Raw genomic sequence first — 552 nt, 5'->3', positions numbered from 1 at the left:
CTATTTTTTTTTTTTAATGGCTAATGATCGAGAGCATTTTCTCATGTATCTGTTAGCTGCCTGAGTATCTTCTTTAGTGAAGTGTGTGTTCATATCCTTTGCCCACTTCTTGATTGGGTTGTTTGTCTTTTTGTGGTTGAGTTTTGACAGCATCATATAGATTTTAGAGATCAGGCGCTGGTCGGAGATGTCATAGTTGAAAATTCTTTCCCAGTCTGTAGGTCGTCTTTTTACTCTTCTGGTGAAGTCTTTAGATGAGCATAGGTGTTTGATTTTTAGGAGCTCCCAGTTATCTGGTTTCTCTTCGTCATTTTTGGTAATGTTTTGTATTCTGTTTATGCCTTGTATTAGGGCTCCTAACGTTGTCCCTATTTTTTCTTCCATGATCTTTATCGTTTTAGTCTTTGTGTTTAGGTCTTTGATCCACTTGGAGTTAGTTTTTGTGCATGGCGTGAGGTATGGGTCCTGTTTCATTTTTTTGCAAATGGATATCCAGTTATGCCAGCACCATTTGTTAAAAAGACTTATCTTTTCCCCAATTAACTGACACTG

The sequence above is a fragment of the Elephas maximus genome, chromosome 21 (assembly GCF_024166365.1).
Source record: "Elephas maximus indicus isolate mEleMax1 chromosome 21, mEleMax1 primary haplotype, whole genome shotgun sequence".
NCBI classification, from domain to species: Eukaryota; Metazoa; Chordata; class Mammalia; order Proboscidea; family Elephantidae; genus Elephas; species Elephas maximus.
The sequence above is the reverse complement of the archived record's forward strand: the minus strand, read 5'-3'. Positions refer to the sequence as shown.